Source organism: Mirounga angustirostris, unplaced genomic scaffold (genome assembly GCF_029215605.1).
Source record: "Mirounga angustirostris isolate CCGP_5_RB_7025 unplaced genomic scaffold, mMirAng1.0.hap1 SCAF_8, whole genome shotgun sequence".
NCBI classification, from domain to species: domain Eukaryota; kingdom Metazoa; phylum Chordata; class Mammalia; order Carnivora; family Phocidae; genus Mirounga; species Mirounga angustirostris.
In genome coordinates, this window is record NW_026991716.1 from 68,549,030 (window position 1) to 68,566,556 (window position 17,527).

The window sequence follows — 17,527 nt, forward strand, 5'->3', positions numbered from 1 at the left end:
TTCTAGAAGTAGTTCAGTTCTCATAAACATATTTATCTTTTCTGTTGTCATTTTTATTACATTTGTTTGTTTGGGCTATTTTGGTCCTTTTCCTTATCTTCATGATTTTGTTCACAAGAGACTTCAGTTTCCTTGTGATGTATTAAGAGAAATTAGGCATTTTAAAGCTACTACAGTCTTTTTTTTTCAGAATAGGTTTTTGGCTGCTAGTTGGATACTTCTTTCTATTTCTTCTTCCAATAATTCAGAAAAAAAGGTGCAAAATTAATCTGAATTTAAGATATGCAAAAGTACAATAAAAATGCATATTTAAAATTGCTCCTGTACTGTATAGAGCTATAGAAATTGGTAATCAAATCACTCCTACTATGTACATTAACTTGTTGATGGATATGTGTAGGAATTTTTATCATTGGAACACTATTTTCTTCAGGTCTTTTTACTGCATTTGGGGGCAATTTTGTATGTGGTTTCACTATCAGTGTCAATGTTATATGTTTTTTCATCTGGAACTATTGTCAGGACAAGATGCATTGGATAGGCTAATATATGATTGCATCCATCGGGATGCATAAAACATGCAACCTCACACACAGACCTTCTGGATGCATGTGGTACTGCTATGGTTTTGCTCTATAAACACAGGAATTCTTTTTTTAAAAAGATTTTATTTATTAATTTGCCAGAGAGAGCAAGAGAGCACAAGCTGGGGGAAGAGTAGAGGGAGAGGGAAAAGCAGGCTCCATCTCAGGGGCTCCATCCCAGGACCCTGGGATCATGACCTGAGCCAAAGGCAGATGCTTAAACATCTGAGCCACCCAGGCGCCCCCTAAACACAGGAATTCTTATAAACTCTCTCTTACATGATTCCCATAAAAAATGTATAAGGTATTTAAAATTATATATTCTGAATTATTTAGTTTATCCCTAATAAAACTTGCATTTTGTGTACATATTGTGGAGACCAAATCTTCCACTAACAATTTTGCGTGTCTGATCATGGAAGAAATTTCAGCAGACTAGCTTCAGGTCCATACGTTCCTAGCCTTCTTTTTCCTGCGTGGCCCTCATATCTAGGGCTGAGTAGATAGGGCATGTGCACATTGCAGGGTAATCTGTGACACTTATGAGTTAGATGAGTCAGCACTGGGGACAATAGTGGTATTCCTGGAAGTCATTCCTATACCTGGACACCTAGCAATAAATAACAATATGAAGTTTTGTTGAGTTACATAAATATGCCCCAAAAGTAAATGTTTCCTCAACTTAACTCCCTTTATTTGTCTCTCAAAATCCATGCTATTCTAACTCTGAGACCGTAGGGCAAGTCTAACAAGGGACAATTAATTGTCTTAGCTGGTGAAAATATCTTACTTTGGTTAATTTTACAATAACATAGGACTATGTGGACACATTTCTAATGTGTCTCCCAGGCCCTAGAAATGGCCCATGAAAGTGAGGCACTCTGACATTTTCTTACTTTTATAGTGAATCTGCCTCTGGTTACCACCAGCAAGATACATCCCAGTAAATTAGAGTTTCTTGATCACTCTTGATATATCGCTGATGATAATATACAACAAAGCAAACTCAGGTAGAATTAATAAAGTATTTAACTATTATATAATTTAATACTTATATATCAATTAATTAACAGTTAATTATATAATATTTATGTATTCAATAATAAAATAACAACGATAGCTCACACATGTATAGCACTTAATATGTAGCAGGTACTTTTCCAGGGTTGTTTGATCTTCACACCAACACTATGAGGTACTATTGTCTTAGAGGATCTAAGACAACCTTCATGCAGAATTCTAAGACAGAGAGCCAAATGTCTCTTTTCAGCCAGGCAGGTAGGATAAATGGGAGAAGCCATGGGTGTAATGGCACCAGGCATTTATTTATTCCCTCTCCACTGGGAAGACTGTTGAAATGGAGAGCTCAAGTGCCATATAAAGAGCACAATCCACATCCTGGGGCTTGTGGCCCTGCAGAGATACTGGCCCAGATTTTCTGATTTTTTTTTTAAGAGAAATAGAAATAGGAATTGTGTGTGTGTGTAATCTCCTAATTCAAGATATTGAGTTTATTTTTAAAAAGAAGAACAACTTGGGGGCCAAGTGTAAGAACTTGGGGTTCTAGCCCCGCTCTAAGGCCAACACTGTTCAGCCACAAATTTCTTTGCAAAATCTCAGAGTGTTATTTGTATTTCTACACTCCTTTTTCCCTCTCTAGTCAAAGTTTTAGTAATTTGCTGCTTTAGCTGGTAGCACATTGCCTAGCATTATACTTTTTCCAGAGTAAGTGCTTAGTAAATACCTGTGGTTGAATGCATGAAGTCGGGTGTGTCATATTCCCTGAGTTAAAAGCAAAGCCTGAGCTCTATCATCAGGATGCTTTCAGGGGTTGATGTGAGGAAAGATAACCATACAGCAACATTTAACTGTTTACTACAGGTGATAATTTAAGTGGGGTAATCTATCTTTAAAAGTATATTAATTTTCCCTCTGGTTACTCTTTGTTGGTCAAGTATCATATTAACCTAGGAGTAAAGAAATATAGAGACAGACATAAAGTGCTGATCAAAATCTGTAATTAACAGTCACAAACATTTCAAGCTCCCAATGCACGTGTCCCACTTTAATCTCAGCCGTATGAAATTTGTAAGTGCTCTCTAAAAGCACAAAGTCAGCTAATTCAACAGCCTTTGCCCCAGGTATCTTGCAGTCAGTCCCCAAATCCACGTTGTTAGCAGGAAACCTCAAAACCTCAGGGGAAATGTAGCTCGAGTACTCATGCTATAGACAGTATAAATTTCTATCAGCCCAGTAAACTCATTACTTTGCTGGTTTCCATCAACTTCATTTTACCTATTTTATTTTTCTTTTAAATTTTTATTTATATATTTCATACTTCCAGAGACCAAAGGTTCATGTCAAATGACTGAAATTGTTATTTCCAGAAATTCCAGTAGGTTGGCTTGACGAACCTCTGCCTGTTCTGATTTTTGAGCTCTGTGGATCTGTCTGTGCATACCATCGGAATTCATAAATATCATGCCTACAGCTGGCCTTTTAGACAAGGAAGACAGTGGGAGATTCACCTCCTCTCCATCGCCTCTCTCCTGTGCCCAGTGGCCTGGGTCTCTGCCATTGTCATTTGCAATTCAGTCTGTTCTATTTCTTTAGTCCAAGCATGTGATTAGGCCCTTTTGGAGCTTTGACAGACAACTCAGTAGTTTTGGGCCTCCAGTGCTATCCCCTAAGGCAGCAAACTCAATCTATTTAGAGAGCTGTTAATTAAGTGAATTATGTTTGGTCAGATATTTATGAGCAAAGAAAATTGGAATGGAAATGATAAGTGTGCCCTTACAAAAAGACTGAGTAAGCTATATGTAAATTAAAAAAAAAAAAAAAGCAACCCAACCAAAAGAATCTCTCTAAAAGGGTTTTTCCTCTAATCTAGTTTAGTTTTTCTCCTTAACCATTTGAGAGAACACACTTGCTCTTTAGTGACATCATTCATCCCAAATAGGCTTGTAAATTTGGGCAAAACGCAAAGAAGAACTGAGAGGAATGTAAATACTGTATGTTCTCTCTACAGAATTGTTGAGGGAAATGCCGCTCACTTAGGAATAGAGTTCTAGGAAGTATGTCTGCCATCTGTAGTCCAGACGATGATGATTGTGGTGATGAATTAAACATTTAGAAATAAACCCTAATGGTTGTTACTGTTTTCAAGGATAAGGCAACTGAAATATTGTTTCATTACTCAGAAGGCACAAAATAGCTAGAATTTGTTTATGTGTCATGTATTCATAACTTAGAAAATATATTTAAAAAGACACAGCGATTGTGGCTTTTTGAAAAAGCGTGTCTTGGCACAATCTCCATAGAGGCTATGGCGCATGTATAATGTGCTAGGACAGGGGGACAACGCCAGAAGCTTGAAAGCATTACGATCATCATCATTACTACTCTTCAATGAGGAATCGTGCTCTAAGATTGATTGTTTCCTATATTGCCGCGCACGAGCATGATTCTACACCTTTCAATCAGTTTCTCGTGAAGACCCCCATCCCTGCAGCTATGAAAAGACATTTGTAAAGCTGCTCAGGATTTTTTTCCGGAGTAACATTCAAAGAAAACTAAATGGGCATGATTCCTGAGCACTACTCATCAAGAACAGGCAGGCTAAAGTGGACATATAAAAGAAAAGGGCAGGGCGCCTGGGTGGCTCAGTTGGTTAAGTGACTGCCTTCGGCTCAGGTCATGATCCCAGGGTCCTGGGATCGAGTCCCACATCGGGCTCCCGGCTCAGCGGGAGGCCTGCTTCTCCCTCTCCCACTCCCCCTGCTTGTGTTCCTGCTCTCGCTGTCTCTGTCTCTGTCAAATAAATAAATAAAATCTTTAAAAAATAAAGAAAGAAAGAAAGAAAGAAAAGAAAAGGGCAATGAAAATATTCAACATATTCATAAGATATTCACAAAATCAAGGCCCGTAGAAGGTTGTTGGGTTTGGTTTTGTTTTTCATGTGATTAAAAAAAAAAAAAAAAGAGCAAATTTGATTTGGTTGGTGGGGTAGGGGGAATAAGTAACAGTGGTGGAGTCCTCCCCTTTTCTCCAAAAGTCAAGACACAATTCCACAACAAAGGTTGTTTGTACATTCTAGAAGGTTGAAAAGGAGCTCTACAGTCCAGAAAATACAGTTGGATAGAAAATGAGTGACTGAAATCAAGGAGGACTTGGGAGGTGGTGAGGCACAGAAATGCCTTGTGGTGCCAAATACAAAAATAGTAAGTTGAAGCAGGCTACTCACCTACAACTTAAGATACTTAGTAAAAGGCTCTAGGTTTTGAAAAGTTAAAGAATGTCCCAATCTTCTTTCCAGTCTATCTGTTCTTTTTTACAACTCTTTTTTACAAATCTGCCATTGACCGAAAGCAACTAGTTGTTTCAATCAAACAGCAGGTATTTGGGGTTGAAAATGCTAGTAAAAGAATGGGTGAAGTGATCCTGAGTGGGTTCAAGGTTGGAGGGGGAAGGTATGGTACTGAAGGCAGGTTGAGAAGAGTCCTATCCAGTGGTTTCTGAAACCAGCTCCTACAGTCTCGTGAAAGAAAATTATTAAATTATCAGGAATTTTGCAAGCCAGCTGTGACATAGGGCAATTATTAAAAATTATATTCAACTTAAAATTAAATAAATTATATGGAAATCAAAGATGATAAGCACTCAAACCCTTCCACTTCCTAATTATTTCACAACATTTTACTACTATCTGTGCTTTTGAGTAATGTTACATCGTAGTTGTATGATAGAAATACTCTAGAAGGGAGTGCTGCTGATGCTGCACTCAGTGACAACAAGCAGGTCGCTTGAAAATCTGCTACACTGATCAACATTTCCCAGGACATTTCCTGGTCCTCACTGTAACACCGTCTCCAAGAGTGGGCCTGCTCTTTATGTCAGAGCTGACGTTAGAGGCAAAATAGAATCCCATTGGAAAATAGATGCCAGAAATCTAGAAATGTAGAAAAGAGGTACCCAAGCCAACATTTCTCTGATATTGCTGTCTATAATTTTTTAATATTTAGCCATTCATTTATTGGTATTTATTGAGCTTTTTCTACCGTCACACCAGGCTTTCTGGATACGATGAAGTAGATAATATGGTACCTTCCCTTAGGGAGCCCATGGCCCAAAATGCCACCAGAGGAGTATCCAGATGATTAAAATAGAGATTGGTATGGGAGGGAAACACAAGGTGCATGGAAGTACGGCAAAGGGCAACCTGGTAAGGCAAGTGTGGGACTAACACCATAAACCAAGCAACACTTGGTGCTGGCTAGAGTAGGCTCTTGGGGAATCTTCTAGGAAGAGAGCCTTAAAGTGGGTGCTATCCTTTAACTCTTTCCATGGCTCTGCAAAGCATGGGTGGTACTCTGGGAGAGGCCTGCATATAACTGCAGCTGGGGGAAGTTGGGAGGGCCAGATGGCACCTAGCAACAGCATAACAATGGGATTAGAAGGCTTTCCGGGTCCGAGGAATGACCCTGTTAGTGAGAAGAGCAGCCTGGTAATGGTTTGCCCATTCCAGGTGATAACTGCATTCCTTCCTACCTGTAGCTGGATGTAGCTTGGCTACCTGAGAACATCTGTTTCTTCTCATTCACCCAGGCTGAGGGTGTTTGAGGGCAGATGGAGGGCATTTTTAGAAAAAGGAGGCCTGATCTGAATTTTGAAAGGTGTGAGGATGGAAGAAGGGACCAGACAAAAAGCCACATCAGGGGACAACCACCCTGACATCGTGGTTAATTCCCATCTGAAGGAGGATTATTTCTGGAATAGTTTGAAATAAACTTGGAAGGTAAAAAGAGAGAGGAGATAAGAGCATAGGAAAGGGATGAGAAGCACTGCCTCTCAGTTGCTGATAAGATTTTCAGTTGGTCCCTGAGATTGGGCCAGGAGCTCTGAAATAATGATTAAATTCTCATCCAATTCCTAGACAAATACTTCTAATATCAGGCAACTGAGGAGTAAATTGAAATGACATTATTAGAAATAAGTGTCTACGTATAATAATTTTCAGTCTCTTTGCCTGAAAGAAGAGATTTCATCATCTGTATTCATTGCTTTTTTTTTTTAAAGATTTTATTTATTTATTCATAAGAGAGAGAGAGAGAGGCAGAGGGAGAAGCAGGCTCCCCGCTGAGCAGGGAGCCCGATGCAGGACTCGATCCCAGGACCCTGGGATCATGACCTGAGCCGAAGGCAGACGCTTAACCATCTGAGCCGCCCAGGCGCCCTGTATTCATTGCTTTTGAAACTGCTAAACTGAATCCTATATTTCTTCATGTTAAATTGAAGCCTGTAGTTATCAAAATGCTGACAAGTTGAGTTATTGGTTATTCTCAGGGTCCATGCAAAGACTGTACCATTAATAACATTCACTGTATACATTGATAGAAGAGAATTATTTAGAGCTACCAATGTGTTATTACAACTTATCCTGTATGCCCTAAAAGAAGTCATTTCTGACTTATGGGAGAAAAAAGGATATTTGCAGGGGGCTGACAAATGATAAAATACCACTGCCAATAAAAGAGGGGGAAATGTAGCAACACAATTCTACAATAACTCAGTTAAAATCTGCTACTCTTTTTTTTTTTCAGCAAAGTTTACCATGCTCATGTCACAAGAAATAAGGGGTGAAACCAGGAAAGAACTCAGATGAAGAAATATGTTGCAAATGCTGATTTATCATGTGAGCTTAAAAATCCCTGTCAAGAAAAAAAATCATCCACCTATTTCCTTTATTTCATACTAAAAATGCCTCAAACTACCAGGTTATGTATCATGTGCCTTTAAGGAAAAAAAAAAAGTGTTTTCAAAAGTTCTAATTTAAAATATAAAGGGAGTGGCTGAGTGTTAAATATGGGGTTACTACTGTGGGATATAGGAGGCTTTATTTGGCAAATAAGAACTTCAAGCTTCCTTTTTGGATGTGGTTTCCTGCCTAAGTAGTTCTCAAACTTTTGTATATATCAATCCATGAACTATATCAAGAGGTTCAATACGGACCATTCTGAACACATCCCTTTAGATGTGATGCTACGCAGACTGCATCTATAACCATATATATATATATAATAACTCTATCCCACAGCCCCACAGCACAGAAACACACATGCATGATTCAAGAATGAATTGGGGAAATAATGGCACCATTAATACCACTTATCCACGCAGGTGATTTCTATTGCATAGCTCCTACGTCCCAAGTACTGTGCTAGGCAGTGCAATAGACACAGAAAAAATACCTAATTCCTGTCCTCAGGAAGGTGTCTTCTAGAAAATGGAGAGAGGCCTAAAAAAGGCAAATCACGACATAATAAGGCAAATAATTTTGTCAAAAAGCCATGGAGGATAGTGCTGCGGAATTACCCAGAATGGAAGAATTCACTTTGCTTAGACCCAGGGAAGGCTCCACAGAGAAATTAACACTTAAAGTAATAGGATTTTGCTGGGCAAGGTAAGAGAAAATGTCTGAAATTAATAAATTTCAATTAACTCTAGAAACTAAACACGACAGGAACATGATCAAAAGATTTCCCGAATACCAATACATAGACCACATGAAAGACCTTTCTGAACTATGAGCCACTTTCTGAGGTCTCGGGTTGTTTCTTGCCACAGCAGAGCCTGTCTTACCCTTTCTAATACAATTGTGTGATTGTCTTGTTGGGGCCAGAGGGTCAGATCAGGGTACATGAAGTTGGGGATTCAGTTTCCTTGAAAGGAGCAGATACTCTCAAAATGATCAGGCCTGAGATAAGAAATAAGGATTTTGTAAGCAAGTTGGGAAAAAGAACATTTTCCTTCCCATTGGGGCCATTGGTCTAAGGCAGAGAGATCCCTCTAGCATTTCTGATGCTGGGAGTGGTGTAAGGGGTGGTGAGTGTGACAGGCATAGAAGCTTCCAGATTGTCAGGAGAGATGGGGAGAGCCAGGAGCTCCTGTGACAGGCTCGAGCCTGGTCAGCAATGTAAGTTGTTCTTGGGCATCTCCCTTATTTTCCCCAAATCCTCAATAAAGCCTTGCTTACAGGTACAGCTTGCTTTCAGCTGTGAAGCTTCCAGATTGTCAGGAGAGATGGGGAGAGCCAGGAGCTCCTGTGACAGGCTCAAGCCTCGTCAGCAATGTAAGTTGTTCTTGGGCATCTCCCTTATTTTCCCCAAATCCTCAGTAAAGCCTTGCTTACAATACAGCTTGCTTTCAGCTGTGCTGTGGGCAAGTAGGGACAGCTCTGCCTTGTTTCCATCACACCAGTAAGAAGAGAGAGAAGTGTCCCTATCCCTGGAGGGTACAGGTAAAGAACCACCTGGCCCAGCTGAGGGCCAGAGACTAGGGAGTAGGAAGAAAATATCACAAGCAGCGCAGTAATTGATTTGATATAATTCTTTCCTGTCCGACGCACAAGCAAAACTAAGGTGCTAAGCGCTAAAAATAGCTTCTGTCACTGGCCTACCTTCCCGATTGCAGTGAGTTGCAAGCTGCAATTTCATGGTGCAAATGGAAATTTTCCACGAGGCTTACTCAGTAGGAAACGTGTCATTCTGTCTTCCTTGTTATTGGCTCCTGTGTTCTAACAATATTATGCTACAGTAACAAATAAGAATCTCAGTGGCACAAAATGAGAAAGGTTTGTTCCTTGTTTATCTCTGCGCTTGATGAAAGTCAGCTGTATCCTCTGCTCAAAGTCATGCTCCTTCCAGGACTCATGCTGAGGGGGCAGCCATCTTCTGAAACATGGCCAGTCCGGTGGCCGAGGGAAACAGGGCCCGGCCAAGCGAGCACCAGCCTTAAAGCTTCCACCTGGAAATGATAGCTGTCATTTCCGTTTTCCGCTTACCCAACGCGAGTTCCACACGCAAGGAAAGGCAGCGGCCTTATAATGGGTGTGGAGGGGCGCCTGGGTGGCTCAGTCGGTTAAGCATCTGCCTTCGGCTCAGGTCATGATCCCGGGGTCCTGGGATCGAGCCCCGCATCGGGCTCCTTGCTCTGCGGGAAGCCTGCTTCTCCCTATCCCTCTGCTGTTCCCCCTGCTTGTGTTCCCTCTCTCTCTCTCTCTGTCAAATAAATAAATAAAATCTTTAAAAAAAAAAGAATGGGTGTGGAGCCGGACGGTTCCTACACACCCCACATCTTTCCCGAGGAAATCCCTTCAGTCCCTCGCTGAAGAGTATGTTGTTTTAATTGAGCAAACAATAATCACATTCTAAATGTACTGAATAGGGTGTTATCTTTCCTGACAAGAAAAATTGTGTTAGGAGGGCTTGGTCATAGGTAGAGAAGATGAAAAAAGAGACAAACGAGTAAGTGGAGAGGTGATGATGACTGAAGTGTACTAAGAAGATAGAGAAAGAAGAGAAATGAAGGAAAGAAGGAGCATCAAGACAGGGAGCGTCCCCCACTCTTGCCCTAAATGGCTTTGTTACAACTTTCTACTTCTCCAATTCTCCACTGCTGTTCACTTCTTGAGGTCTGAACTAGTTAACTGAACAAAGAAAGACCCCTAAGAGAAAGGAAGCAGAAAGGAAGAGCAGGAGGATGTGGGCAAATCGAAGACATAGGAGTCTGGGCTACTAAAGAAGGATCAACTGGAGGGGAAAAGAGCCAGGAACAGTAAGGAGCTAAAGCAAATGGCGGCCACCCAGGTATAGTCTAAAATTCAAAAGCCACTCTAGCTGGGGGAAATGCTGCACCAGGTGAAATGATAGTTTGTTATCACAGCCCTTGAAATGTCAGATTTTCCCCTTGCTGCATTCTGCCTGATATTGTTTGCAAAGCTCACACTCTTGAGATCATATATGTGGCCCCAGGGAAGAAGACTGCCAGTTGAGAATTGATTATCTCAGAATAAATACACTGGGCCCTTTGTGTCAGAACTTGAGGGGTGGCCTGCTCTGAAACAGGGCCTGGCTGGTCAAGCTCCTGGGTCCAGCCTTTTCCCACCCATCTTTAAACACACGCTGTCTTACCACTTCCACATAGCCCATGGCTTTGAGCCTACTTGGTAAAGGTGGTATGACTGTCTTCCATAGAAAACCTTAACTCTGACCCATGAGAATTGTTTTGGGGTTGTTTTTTGTTTTGTTTTAAATTTTTTGCAGCTCCACAAACCTGGTGCTAAAAATATCATTTAAATGTAACCAGGGCTGCTTTCAGTAGCACTTTGCTAGTGGAGACTACCAGACTATCAGGCATCTCTATTAAATGTCAGACTGTCTTTTCACATAAGAACCATGAAATTGTTTAATTGAAATCCACTATGAGAGAGTTTCTGCATCCTCAAACAGCTGATGTGTAATGCCTGGGAGTCACACGCCACTCCCCAACGTGCTATTAGACCTTGAAATGGCGATGGTTTCTGCTCATATTATAGCCCGCCCCTATTTATCATTTTTTCATGACTTAATTGTGGAACTGTTTTTTAAAAATTTACATGAAGTAGAAATCATTTTCTAAAGAGAATCCACTCACTGTTACTAAGCAAGAAACCTTTGAATACAGCAAGTGGCTTAAATTCCTTTCAGCATTCTGTTGAGTATCTCCTCTTTTTCTGAAATTAATACTTCCCTTTTCTTCCTCTATCTACAAATATATCATTTCCTCAGAAGCTGTCATATTTTACACAGAGCAGCCACAAGCCTAATCAATGCCTCCGTGTGAAAAAAAAAAAAAAAAAAGGTGGGGAGGGGTGTTCATTCATAGATACAAAGGACAGATTGGTGATTGCCAGAAATGGGGGATTGGGAGATGAAATGGGTGAAGGGAGTCAAAGGTACAGATTTCTTAGTTATAAAATAAGTCATGCAGATGGTATGTACAGCATGATGACTATGGTTAATAATATCATATTACAGGGGAGCCTGGGTGGCTCAGTCGGTTAAGCATCTGCCTTCAGCTCAGGTCATGATCTCAGAGTCCTGGGATCGAGTCCCACATCGGGCTCCCTGCTCAGCAGGGAGCCTGCTTCTCCTTCTCCCTCTGCCTGCCACTCTGCCTGCTTGTACCCTCTCTCTCTGTCAAATAAATAAATAAAATCTTTTTAAAAAATAATATTGTATTGCATATTTGAAAGTTGCTAAGAGAGTAGGTCTTCGAAGTTCTTATCACAAGAAAAAATAATTTTCGTAACTATGTATAGTGACAGATGTTAACTAGACTTATCGAGGTGATCATTTCACAATATATACAAATATCCTATCATTACATTGCACCCCTGAAACCAGTATAAAGTTTTATGTCAATTATAACTCAGTTTAAAAAAGGGGCTCAGCCCAGTGGGCGCCCAGCTTGGCAAGCCCCAGCGTCTGAGAGAAGCAAAGGGAATTCCTTTCTCCAGGAAGTCTTGGTGAGCAGAGTATGGACTTCGTGTCAATCTGCACATGCCCTTTGGGTGGGCACCTTCGTGAAGCACACAAACCACACAGCTGTACATGTCAACTCTTGCAGGTTCATACGTAGGACTGGTCCAGAGGTGGCTTCTTATTATAAGCCCAGCCAATCAGCCCTTCTGTGGATTTTGTTCCAACTAGACCCAAGAAAGTCAGACTCTCTGTTGGTGAAAGTCAAAAGATGAATTGCATGAGCTATCAGTGACTGAGATTTCTACTCTTTGGGAAAAAAAAAAAGCCATTGGTAGTGACAAAGAGTGATGCCAGCCTGCACACAGAAGTAAGAGCAAGAGATGGTAAGCATTCCGTCAGCACCGAAGTTCCTGGTTCCAGAAGTGCCTGCAACCAGCAGCATCCCTGCCCTTCTCATGGGTGCGTGGTTTGGTTGTTCAGCCCTCCCTTGGATTCGATGAGTCAATAGACATCCTTTTATCCTTTTTGCTTTAGCTTCTTTGAGTTAGGTTTGCATCTTGGCAACTTGAGGGTCATGAAAAAATGCAATGGCACTACAGCGAGCAGCCATATATCATGGAAGCCATCGCTTCCAGAGGTGGTTCCGTCTTGCGGAGATCACCTCCCTGAGTGGCTCCAGCACAGAGGAGGTAACTGAGACCTAGACACAGAGAGGTGTGTGCTTGTTAAATGATTAAGAAGTGACAATTCCTTATTTCTATGTATGCCCTTCTGTAAGTCTCTAGACCTCAGTTTTCACATCTGTAAAATGGGAATTTTAATATTTTCTATTTCATAGATTTGTTGAAAAGATTAAAGGAAACAATGCATGTATTTGGGATAGTACCTGGCACCTCGTGCTCAATAAATGTTTGAGATGATTATTATTCTTTTATTATTTCCAGTGTGCTAATGGTACTTGACATAGGATAGGTACTGTAAGAGCAGTATTGCAAGAGTTGCAGTGGATATAAAAATCACACTTTAGCCCTAACTCCATAGCTGATGTTCTTTGACCTTAGGTAAGATATTTTTTTGAACCTCAATTTTCTCATCTGTAAATGGGAAAAATAATTTTTTTGCAGGTTAATTGAAAGACAACATGAAATAGTATGTATGAACAAGTTTTATAAACTCTAAAACTACCCAACCGTAAAAGATAAAAGATTAGAAAGATGAATTTAAGTTTTCTTCTTTTTAAAGATGCTGAGATATCAATACCAACTAAAAAAGAAGTGAAAACTTGAATATTCATCTATTGGATAAAATAGGTAGTATATGTCCTAAAAATAGATTTTTTTTTCCTCCATTGGAATCAATAAAACTCTTTTAATTTTGATTTGAAAAAATGCGTCCTTTAAACATTCTTGCTTTTCTTGAATTAGCCCACATGCAAAAATCTTTCTTTCCCTTCATGAGAGACTGTCTGAGAATTTTGAGAATACCCCAAGCTCAGCCTGGGAAAACAGCAATTTTAAAATTACAAATCAAATTTTGGCATGATGTTTAAAACATTAGCCTGCATACAACAAAAGAAGCCTCAAATCAAACCATCTGTTTTCTTTGCATGCTAGTATTTGATAAATGGAGATTTTAAAAATAAAACTGAATACAATCATCTCTGGACTGTTTCAGTGAAAGAGTAGCCTGAACAATAACAACAACAAAAAAAATCTATTGCTTTTTCTAGCAAGTTTGAAGATATTATTGAAGAAGATGTTCAGCAGAATAAATTCAAGTTAAAGAATAAAAATGTGAGACAAATTTTGAGAATAGACAAGTTGAACACAGCGCTACAACGTCCCATTCTCTTTTAATTTAGAACATCACCATCTGTTCTCTGCCACACCGCCCTCCCCTCTTGGAATCTGGAGGCTTCAAGATCAATGTCTTCTTTAATTTTTCTATGGCCGGACCTTAAGTAAAATTTTCCACAAATGTCATGTGAGATGGAGAATGCATTTTTTCCAAGTTGCCGTCCAGAAAAGCACAATGAGAAGTTCCTCCAGAGGGCATGAAGGTCTGGCCTCACCACATCTGTGGCTGTTAGACCCTGCTCTGGTCATTGGCAAGGGGGAGGTTACTAAGTTCATATAACCCCTTGAAAGAGGTTTTTTTTTTTAAAAAAAAAAAAAAACAAACACAAAGAGCTAAAATAATACTATTAGGGTTACCAGAGAGCAGTTTTCAAAGCTGCAAATATTTTCTGGACTTCTGCAATCCCGTTCTTCCCTAGCCATGTAAATGCAACCTGACTAATCAAGTCATCTGAGATGTTGCCTATAAGATTTTTCTTGAAATGTTGACAATTCTTTCTTCCCTTTTTTTGTGGCAAACCTTTATAAAAATGAAGATTATTTTGATCAGAAAGATGGATGGAACTAGAGGGTGTTATGCTAAGTGAAATAATTCAACCAGAGAAAGAAAAGTGTATGATCTCATTCATATGTGGTGTTTAGGAAACAAAACAGAGGGTCATAGGACAAAAGAGGAAAAAATAGAACAAGATGAAATCAGAGAGGGAGACAAACCATAAGTGACTCTTAAACATAGGAAACAAACTGAGGGTTGCTGGAGGGGAGGGGGTTGGGGGATGGGGTAACTGGGTGATGGACATTAAAGAGGGCACTTGATATAATGAGCACTGGGTGTTACATGCAACTGATGAATCACTGAACTCTACCTCTGAAACTAATAATACATTATATGTTAATTAATTGAATTTAAATAAATAAAGAGAGAAAAGCAGGTTTAGGTGGGTGTGGGCAGGTAGTCAAGAGACCAATTTTAGACACAGTGTGAAATTATAAGAAAATCCCTCTCGATGGGGGTGTTTATTGTAGATCTGCATGTTGGACCATGCTTCTATCAAAAAAAGACCTTAAGATGGGAAAGGCCTGGTTAAGATTATCTCATATACTCTTATGAGGCCTTATAGTATGGGGTCTTCAGAGACTTGGGGGGGGGGACGCTGTCCCTATTGTTATCAGAGATGGCACTGAGGTGGGTGACCCATGTCCCAGCATTCGGCAGCCAGGAAAAGGAGATTGTGTGAAGGAAAACAAAGTGATTGTCAGGCATTCTAATAACCCCAGAGTGTCAAGACCAGGTACATAGGTTGGGGAGACCGGAAAGGAAACCCATCCAGAGAGCACCCCCCATTGGATTCTATCTTATCTGTACTTAATAATGTGTATTTTTCTCATCCACTTGTTGATGTCCTGCTGTAGCTCCTGAAAACATGGCTACGATTAGAAGCCCTGAGAAGATGTACGTGGAGGACTCCTGGTGCAACATTACCTTCGGCACCCCCAGAAACAGGTCTTCAGGGACCTGCTTAAGTTAAAATGATGTGACGTTTTAGGAGGAACAAAGAAACCACGAATTGAAGATGCAGAATGTGTGGACCTTGATAAACAGAGATCAGCTGCTGGTTTGGAGGGGCCCAAAGGAGGGATTGTACAAACGGAGCAGATCTTTGTCTTTTCAGTCTTTGTCTGAAGCCATGGCAGTGGGAAAAATTGCTGCAATCAAAGTGAAGGTTAAGAAAAGATGTGCAGTCAAGACTGACCTAGATGAGGATATAAGCACCCTGAAACCGAGGTTTTGGGGTGATGTTGAGGTAACTATGACCCAAGATATCATCAGCAGAGTTGGGGTGAGGATCAGAAATACAGTAAACTACTTTACAAGAATATTTTTGCAATTCTTCAATTTGTAGAGCCCAGAGAAGAATGGAATGTATCTGGATTGTGACTGGCCCCAAATATAGCACCTGGGGATCCCATGTATATACCCAATATCCTGTCCCAGCTGCCTAAAACAGATATGATCAGGAAACATTCAAAGGAGAAGAAGAAATGGACATCTTCAAAACTGGCATGATGGTACCTACCAGGGTAAGCCACCAAATTCTGTAACAGAGGATGATGCATCTGCCCGTAAGACTCAGACTCCTGAACACAGCCAGTTCTGAGACCAGTTTCTCAAGCCAGGTTTCCAAACCAGACAAAAGGATCTTCAATCCCAATCATCATAAGTTAGGCAGCTACCACCTCTTTAATAACCAGGCTCAGAGCAAAAGACCTTCTCCAGTTTCTGAAATTTGTCCCATCAGGTGAAAAGCAGAAACAAGGCTGCCAATGAGAAAAACCAAACTATGATTCAGAGTAGAAAAGAGCAGAGATAGCCAGAAGGCCCTACGGTTCGTGTCTGGACTCCTTATGGAGTAGTAAACCAGCCCCATGAGTGCATGTCTCAAGAGATCAACTCCATCTGTGCATGCCCTGGAAAAGCACCAGGTTGTAGAAGTTTCTGCACAGGGTCCTGTCTGGCAGTTCAAAGACCAGCCATGGCTTTTGCCTGATGGATCACCAGTTGATGTATTTGCTAAATTTGAAGACTTTTGTCTCAAATATGATGAAGTTTGTCTAGATCTAAATGTTCAGAAATAGGACTGAACAGTATCAGAACTCAGTCCTCACAGAATTCCTTTGGACAGATCAGTTTCCTTAGAGTTCTGAGAAACATTCATAGTTATGTGGTAAAACAGACATCCCACTTGAGATTCTGAATTTCCTCCTGTTTCTGGAGTTTGGATTAAGAAACATGGACATACCTTGCCCTAAAGGCTGAGACTCAAGCTTTAAAGAATTTACCAAAACTTACAAACAAAGGTCCCAGATTGATCTTTAACAAGACCTTGCTTAATGCCTTGAAGAGAACCCTGATTCATACACTTAACGTTCTGTGGCTTTTATCTTTTCCAGATGTCTCCTCCTAACTCCCTGACTTTCTGCTCAATGTCTTCATCTGCCCAGAAGCTCCTCCCCTCCCCCCCGCCCCCCCACCGCCCCACCTGTTCAGGGAGTGGCATAGAGTAGAAACTCCTCCCACGCTTCCAACTCTGGAATGCTCCTGCTAATTGAGGTGCAGTTTGAAAAACAAGATTATTGTTTGTTATTCTTATTGTGAGTTTTGTAATTACGACGACTGCTGTTTAGCACACGTTGGGCTTGCCACTGGTTGGAAGCCTCACCTCTGAATGATCTGTGCCTAATCACAGAATGGAGTGGTACTGTTGTAAATGTCACCCCACTCTGCTGCTCTGATATATGCCCTCATTAAGGTCGAGGAGAAGAAATTTAAATATCAGGGTTGAGCTCCTGAGCAATCACGTCCTTTCTGTTGATCACCTAATGAAAATGTATGGCATGTAACAGTGAAGAGATAAGTTTGCATGGGGACGCGAGCTTCCACGGCTGTGCTCCACCATTCCTGGGGAAGGCTTCCACCATGCTTGCTCTTACAGTGCATTTGAAGATTCTGCTAATTGCAGAAAGCACGGTAGGACTGAAGAGAGGCTGGGCACAATAGTTCTGCAATTTTATTACCAAGTGATACACATAAAATTTAGATGCTGGTAAGCATCAAGAGAACACTGAAAGTTGAAATATGGAGGTCAAAGGAAAGGGAAGATGAAATCTTGGAAACTTCACGTGATCTGTTTGGGTAGATTATGCCTATACTATTTTCCTGGGGTCCTACAAATGCCATGTTTAATAGCAATTATAAAAAACAAATAGGGAGCATAAATATGAGCAT

At 40.6% G+C, this 17,527-nt stretch overlaps 1 pseudogene; it reads left to right on the forward strand.

Annotated features, from left to right (window-relative positions):
- The first annotated feature begins 12,471 nt into the window (after positions 1-12,471).
- LOC123836455 (parafibromin-like) lies at positions 12,472-16,496 on the forward strand (annotated as a pseudogene).
- Positions 16,497-17,527: the final 1,031 nt, after the last annotated feature.